The sequence below is a fragment of the Callorhinus ursinus genome, unplaced genomic scaffold, assembly GCF_003265705.2.
Source record: "Callorhinus ursinus isolate GAN/ISIS: 27379988/994484 unplaced genomic scaffold, GSC_fseal_2.0 scaffold7, whole genome shotgun sequence".
NCBI lineage: Eukaryota > Metazoa > Chordata > Mammalia > Carnivora > Otariidae > Callorhinus > Callorhinus ursinus.
The window spans coordinates 69,143,475-69,151,013 of NW_027397069.1; positions in this window are offsets into that span (position 1 = coordinate 69,143,475).

Sequence of the window (7,539 nt, forward strand, 5' to 3'; positions counted from 1 at the left end):
AGCCAGAAAAAAGGGAAGAGAAGCCTCTACAGACACAAAGTCTTGCACCAAAGCTCATACATTTTATCCAAGAGAGTCCGCTTTCTCTTATTTCAGAGACCATTAGAAAAGGCTTAGTTGTACATTTTACAGCCCACAACTGTTCAGCAAATATTTAATGTACACTAAAGGTATGCAGGCCTTAGGCTGGCGCTAGAACCAGCTTGGCAAGGGTGCAGTCCCTGCCCCTAAGGAGCTGGCAATGTAGAGGGCGGGAAATGCCAAGTATTCAAGCCACTATATTGTGAGGCAGAGGAAAAGAAATGCCACAGAATAAGCATACGAAAAATGACAGTGTCCCGAAGAAGGGAGAAATTCACCCAGTTGGGCTGAGTAAGGGAAGGCTTCATGGAAGAGGGGGCATTTGGGCTAGCGGTGGAAAGATGGCTCTGTTCCAGGCAGAAGGCAGGGCACAAACAGGCACAGAGGCAGGATGCACAAAATATGGTTAGGGAACAGCAAGTAGTCATTTAGCTGCTCGGTAGTGGTGGGTGAAGAGAGAGTTAAAGCTATAATGATGTCTGATTGCACTGAATAGAAAGTCACTGTGAGAAAATCCACCTAAGAGGTATCTACAGGTAGGAAATGCAGACCAGTGGACTCCATGGAGACTGGAATTAGAAAGCTAGACAGGAAAGCTTCTACCCCATTTTTCACGGAACCCCACGATCTCCTATTTTTCTGTATGGTTCTTCCCGCAGGTCTGTTTTATTCTCCTGCCTCTCTCTGCAGACAAACTTGGCTGCATGAAGAACTCCAGCATGCATGTGGCATTTGCCTGACTTGTGAAATAAACAACTTTATAAGACTTTTTGTCTGAGTGACGTGTTGCAGGAGTAGGTTCAGCTGCAATATAAAAGCTTGTTTCTCTCACACAGTCAGTAAATCCAGAAGCACCATGTGCTGGTGTGTAAGGGCCCAGGTTCCTTCTATCTCATTGCTCTGCCATGCACCATTTCCATTCCATGAGCCCCTCATGCTCCAGGATGCCATCAGAGCTCCAGCCATCACATCCACCTTTCAGCCAGCAGAAAGCAAGAAGGGGAGAAGAGCACACACTCCTTCTAAGAGAACTTTCTGGAAGTTGCACATATCACAGCTGCTTATTTAGTGTGGCCATGTGATATGCCATGTAAGAGTGAAAGAGGATGCTATTTATTAATAATTATACTGGGATAATAGGTATAAATGAGGACTCCCCAGGACCTACAGGGGATAAGTCACATAGGAGTAGGTATACCTATATTCCACTGGCCACACCTGTCTGTTGGGGAGGCTGCACATACCGTCCTTACTCTGTGCAACCATGTGCCCAGCTAAAACCCGGGAAAGAGCAGGATGAATATCCAGTTAGTATCTCGACACATTTAACATCCAGCAAATGTCCCAGTCAGAATGGGCAAGTTGTCACAGTTTGTGGACTGGATTTCTGTAGGGCAGGCTTCTCCTCTGGTCCAACCAGCTGTGAACAAGAAGAAGAAATGAGGACAGGACTTTCGTTCTGTAAGGCTCCCTGTTCAGGGGCTGAGGAAGGAGCCTGGGCAGAGCAAGTAAACTGACTAACTTGTCAACCCCAGTCGGTTATAGATGCACTGTAGAGGGCGGTAAATGCTCGAGCGGAATCTCACAATCCAATTCAGCAGGTGGGATGAGGAAAATCGTCACAAGAAGTGGTGCGGGTGGAGCTCTACTAAAACAAGGTTACCCTGGCTGCCGTGTGAGGGCTGATCAGGAATAAGGACAGATGGGGAGTAGAAGTCCCCTAAGCAACCCCTGCATTAGGCCAGGCGAGACTGAACTTGACTTTGAGCAGAACGTTAGAAAGTGGGGAGAACTATAAAGCTAGGTAAGCAATTATAGCAACAAGAAGGGGAAGTTGGCAGTATTATGGTAAGAGAAGGGTAAGAAAACCTATGACAAGTAGAAATTACAGATTCAAAAACCAATGCATTTTGGTACATTGTAGTACAGTGGCATTTGATACAAGTATGACTATATTACATAGCACCGTATAATAACCTATAGTCATAATGATGCCCTTGTTCTTAAAAAAAATTCATTATGCTATGTTTCAGAATTCAATACTTTGTAATACATTATATAAATACTTTTATCCAAAATGGTAAGACCTTCTGTGTTCGTTTGAGAGGTATGTATAGGCATCTGGAAGATTCTCTTAGACAAAACATCTTATTTCCCAAATAATAATTAAATGAGTCCTCACTGTACCTGAAGTAAACATGTTGTCAAATGCATATTATCGTATAGCACTTAGATGTGTAGATTACACTCACACTTCTGACTGTCAGATAGAAACCATGGCTCTGGAAACCCAAGTTCAGCATTCTAAAACCTCAACCACGTGAATGTATAAGACTCATTCAAAAAAAGTCAAGCCACTTATTTATCATAGAAATGCAGCTGAGGCCTTCATATGATCAGCAAGACACTCAGCATCAGTTCTAGGTAAATCATACCTATTGAGAGGTGTGTTTCCAATTGAAAGGCTAGAGTTGACATGACTCTCTTTCCAAAGACCAAGAGTTGGGTCCTTAAACAGGAAATATGGATACTAGAATGATCACAGCGTGAAGGACATATGCAGAAATCTACAGCCATGTTTTTTGCTTGAATAGAGAAACAATACACAACTAGTTATGCCCAGTACTAGGCTCTAAATTTAAAGAAAACACATGTATGGAAACTTAAGAGGGGGCCTCTTTGGTAATTTTGAAAAACAACTGGGAACACTATGCTAGGATGGTTGAAAGTAAAATACACACAAAGAAGCTTCTAGAAATTTGAGCCCCTGCATCTGACTGCTGAAGCATTCCTCCATTTCTAATGGAGATTTTTTTTTTTTTCCACATCCCTCACAGATTATTTTTGACTTAGCCAAGCAGGGAGCCTATTTTAAAACTCCCAATTTGAAAATCATGGAAGCTTTATAAAGTACTCCACCTGCATCTCTTTTGGGGGACACAATCCTTTATTCTCTAAAGGATGAAAACCTCCAGCATATAAAAACTTTGTTAAGCTGTCACTATCAATAGGGAAAAAAAAAAAAAACACACAGTTGACAAAGAAGAAACAAATTGCATCTTCGAATAAGTTTTCTCGAAGCTCTTGTTAAAAGCTATAACCTCTGATGTTAACTAAATTTAACCCATTCTGACCCTCGTGGTGGCCCTTAACCTCTTCTTTCTTCTGCTTCCTGTGGCTGCTGGAGAAAACGGGCCCAGCCCTTGGAAAAGCGTTCTCTGTAGGACACAAAAGGCCCAGCCTTCCTGCTACCCCGCCAGGAGGCCCCCGATCGACCGAGGGGTCAGCACCTGTGCAGAGAGGCAGGTGACAGTGGACTGCCTGCAACCTTCCCCAGCAAGTTGTAAGAGTTGTCTACCCTTCAGCCACCACGCTGCAGTGTCAAGCATTGAAGCCACTGCAGTTCAGGTTTTCTTTGCGAACACAGACTTTACACAAATTAATCTATTGCTGTTCAACTGACTGTAAAATTAATAGATTTACTGTTGCAAAAAAAAAGAAAGAAAGAAAGAAGAAAAACTGAGAGCTTTCACTTCCACTTTGGTAAGGTCACAGATGCATCCTAAGCTGCCAACAAAACAGCCTTGAAAATCTTGGCCGCAGAACCAAGCAACTTTCAGGGAGGGGGCCGGAAGCAGCGAAACAATGTCTGAGCCTTACAGTGGGAAGTCTTCCCAGTACAGTAAATATGTAAGAGGCGAAAGATTTATGCGAACTCCGCACTGGAGGAGCTTCTCAACAGTCAGAGTACAAATTTGTTTTATCCCGAACCTTATATTGGCGGTCAGTCCTGCCTTCCATGAAGAGCCTTGTAACTAGCAGATCGCATGTGTTTAAAAACATTATTGGGTTTTACTTAAAATGTGAAATGCTAATAACTTGGTTCTGTTTCGCTCTGATTTACACAGTAGTACATGCTTTAAGGTTTCCTATACTAGCTCTTTAGATTTCTGCAGGATGCTCTGCAACGGTGATGGAAATTATTTTAAGCGTTTCAAAATGACCAAAGTTAACTGAATCACCCCCCAAATGTAGTACCTTTGAAATGGAAACACATGGCTCTGTTGTTTTTCCAATGGAGACTTTTGGACCTATTTTCTGCTTCATTCAGTTGCACAAGACTTTTCACAGAAGATAAATGGACCTTCCATATACAACTACTCTTTTATTTAGCAGACAAGAAAGCTTTTCAAAAAAAAAATGTATTACAATATGCCATTCATTTTGGATGAATTTATTTGCTCATTCACAACCACCATCACGTTTTAATAATTGGTGCCATCATTTTTTTGCCAAGAGGAATGATTAGTCTGGAGTCTAATGTTATGGGAAATTTTGCACATGGCAAATGTATCCTGAATCTAATAATAGTTTGAGAGGACATTAAGGGTTTTAACACAGATGTGGTCACCAGATGTCCTCCAGCTCTTCTGGGGAATCAGCACAAGCAGCCACATGATGGATTTAGGTCAAAGGAAGAGAGTCCCTCAATCTTTCAAAACATTGAAATAGGCTTCTTAGGGAAGGCTAAATCTCCCTGCCTCGAGTTTTCTTTTCTTCTTTTTAAAGTGTGTGGAGGCTTACATATTTGGAATAGATTAATCACAGTTCTGCCTGAGGGTAAACAGTAGAGATTCCATAAGAAGACTTCCAGCTTTCATGTGTTATGATAATGGACACATGGTATTGGGCTGAGGGTATCTTCAGGATGTTTTTGACGAGTTACCTCACACTCCGCCATAGCCCCTCGCACACCTTGCTTTCCATGTCCCTTCTGACAAGCTTGTAAACATAGACTAAGGGGACCGTGGACCCTCTCGGCTGTTTAGAAGGCACTGTAGGGAGCAAGTTGTTGCCACTCAAGACAACTGCTGCCAGCTAGATTTGGTTGGTACCGCATAGGATCTCACACATAATAGACTGCAATTCCCCTATTTTAGCAGAACTGTTCTGATAAGAGCTTACGATCTAATGTTGGAGAGGGCATATAAACTAGCTATAATCCATTAACAACTAGTTGTTGAAGAATATGCTGAAGATGTGAAGCCACACAGGCTTTGACTCATCAATGTAACTTCAAAATAAACACAGTGCTTGATTAGCGTTAAGATTAGCCTCTTAAAGTAATTGGTGTAGTGACTGTGGCATCATGAAGATACAGCCTAGTGTTAATAACTTTTTAAAGAAATCACCCATAGAATAATGACTTTGTGGAGCAGATATACTGCATCTCAATGACCTCAGGCTGAGACTGTGTCTCATGGGCCTCCCTGGTGCAAAGGCTCCCCCCATGCTGTGGGGAGAGGGGACTTTGGAAGCTAACAGGCAAGGCAAAGAGACAGAATATTTCCTTTAATCCTTCATCAGAGCAAAACACCACTATATGCATTGTGTGAGAAACGGGGATTTGGGACCAGCCATGGAAATTAACATGGAATTTACTCTGTGGAGGAAAATGTAGAAGTTTTAGCGTCACCTGGATTTGAGTCTTATTGAGTCACACTTTGATATTTTCGGGGGTTTGTTTTGTTTTTTGTAAATTATCGGTAGAAACAATAGCCATTGGGAAAGCTCTGTAAATTTCCAAGCATCCTATTCTATGAATGTATTCAGTTTACAGAGGATTTGTGGCATAGTATAATACTTTCCCTAAACCAAGAAGTTGAGGCCACAAATACAGGAAGGGGGCCCAAAATAGCCAGTGGCCTGCTTTACTATCTTTATTCAAGGGTCTTCAAAATCCACCACAATGGAGCTAAATCCAATACTCTCGGTGACTCTTTAAAAGCTGCCATGTCCCATTTCAGCTGGAGGTCAAAGCAGAGTTCAAGATCTAAGATTAAAAAAAAAGTCTTCTCTCTGAGGGCATGTCTTCAATGTGCACCTTTCTCTGCTCATCTCCTTCCAGGAACAGCAAATCACCTCCTTCTTGAGATACCTAATGATGGCAGTCTAGAAAATTTCCCAAATCATCTACTCGGGACACATATGCCTTCAAAGAGGGGTGACCAAACGGGTGCTAGCTCCATCTACCAACAATTCATTCAAATTACAATCTTACCAAATTTCAAGTCCTTAGTTTGGGTATTAACCCTCTTCAATTTTACACATTGTTCACCAGATACCCTCACAGACTTGTAACTCCACTGCTTCACTACTTTAGTGTAGCAGTGTAAGAAACATTTAGCATTAAGAGCACCAACTCTGGCTCCATGCTGCCTGCATTTTATTCTGGATTCTGCTACTAGTTGTGTGACCTTGGGCAAATTACCAAACTTTTTTTTTTTTAATTTTATTTATTTATTTGGCAGAGAGACACAGCGAGGGAGGGAACACAAGCAGGGGGAGAAGGAGAGGGAGAAGCAGGCTTCCCGCTGAGCAGGGATTCCCAAGACCCTGGGATCATGACCCCAGCCGAAGGCAGACACTTAATGACTGAGCCACGGAGGCGCCCCAAGTTACCAAACTTCTTTATGCTTCAGTTCTTTCATCTGTGAAATTGGGTAAGAAGCTTGTCCTGAGGATTAAATGACTTGATAGAAATAAAGCACTTAGAGGGTGCCTGGGTGGCTCAGTTGGTTAAGCCACTTCCTTCGGCTCAGGTCATGATCCTGGAGTCCCGGGATGGAGCACCGCATCGGGCTCCCTGCTCAGCGGGGAGTCTGCTTCTCCCTCTGATCCTCCTCCCTCTCATGCTCTCTGTCTCTCATTCTCTCTCTCTCAAATAAATAAATAAAATCTTAAAAAAAAAAAAAAAAAAGAAAGCACTTAGGAGGGTGACTGGCAGGCACATAGGTAAATACTGGAAACGTGCGCATTTGTAATTGTTGAGCACCTACCATTCCCAAGGCATCAGCTAGTCACTCTACACCCGTATCTAAACAAACTTCTATCTTGGTATTAAGGAATAATTTGGCTGGACTAATTCTTGTTTAACTGGGAAATGGCCCACACACAAATACTAATCTTAGACTTTGAGCCACATACAGATGAGTTGTTTTCTGGGTTTACCACTTCACTATTTCAATAAAATAGCACCTAATGTGCCAGACACTGGGATTTGATGAGGAAATGGAAACTCGGGCCTTTGCTCTCCAGGAGCTCTTAAGGCCGAACTAGTGTTTACATCTGTAATAAAGCACGTAAAAACTGACTCAAGGAGCTATTTAAGGAGAATAAAGCAACGTGTTCGGCGGGACTATATCCTGTAGATGCAGTTTCCTCCCATAGGGTAAATTCTCTAATTAGGTGGCTTTACTACGTCACGATTGCTGATTCCCACTGGGTCGCTGAAGAATTTCCTATTGAAGACGAAGTGAGAGGTCAGGTGACTGACACCAGTAGTGCGACGGCGGAGCGCACAGCGCCCTCGAGGCAGGGGTGTGTCGCCCCCCCCCCCCCCCCGTACAGGCACGTGAGAGCAGGGAGCACCCGAGGTTTGCGACTGCCCTATTGACT